We start from the raw sequence: 854 nt of genomic DNA, 5'->3' as shown, positions 1-854 counted from the left end.
GGGGGGCAGGCGTGCCGGCGGCTGCACGGCGTGCCACAGCCCTTCCGACCCGGCCCGGGATGCTTTCTGCCCATGTCTGCCGCCGAAGCCCCCCGTGACACAAGGCTGGCAGGCTTTCAAAGCCAATCTGACTCAATTATTAAAGTTAAAGGCATTAAATCCTGCCGTACGTCGGCTTTGTGAAGAGAAGTGATTAACCACCCGCCTAAACCTGTTGGGGTTCAAGACTTTGAACTGCGCAGTCAAAAAGAACTGAGAAAGTTCCCTCCCTGCAGCGAAAATGCAAACGCCCGGCAGAAATGTCAAGAACCGAAGGCGATTACTTTCTAGTTCGCTGTAAGAGTGACAAACTCTGGTTTCGGAGATCACGGCCCCCGTCGCGAGCCGTGACCCCTCGAGAGCTGGGGTTGCCTTTCCAGCGGGCGCGTGATGCCGGGATGGGCTCTGACCCGGGGTTGCCTTCTGCTTCCCAGCACGGGGATGGCGGCGGATGCTGAGGAAGAGGAGGAGGAGGAGGTCTTCCCCGCGGGTTCGCCGGTGCTGCTGAGCGCGCTGCGTGGCAGGAACCGCTACTCGGCGTGGGTGCAGGCCAACAACACGCTGGGCACTGCCCGCTCGGCCCCCCGGCACCTCCACCTGCAGGAGATCGGTAGGTCTGTCCGTCCATCCCTCTGGCCGTGCACTGCCAGGAGGTGTCACTTTAGGGACGTGCAGCCCCCCCCTGTGGCGTGCCAGCCCCCCCGGCCCACGCTTTGCCGGCTCTTCCCGCAGTGGTACCCGCTCTGCCCTTCGTCGCTGGCGCCGAGACGATGGAGACGTCGCCTCCCACCACCACCATCCACCGGAAGAGGCGG

The sequence above is a fragment of the Charadrius vociferus genome, unplaced genomic scaffold (genome assembly GCF_000708025.1).
Source record: "Charadrius vociferus isolate BGI_N301 unplaced genomic scaffold, ASM70802v2 scaffold423, whole genome shotgun sequence".
Lineage (NCBI taxonomy): Eukaryota > Metazoa > Chordata > Aves > Charadriiformes > Charadriidae > Charadrius > Charadrius vociferus.
The sequence above is the reverse complement of the archived record's forward strand: the minus strand, read 5'-3'. Positions refer to the sequence as shown.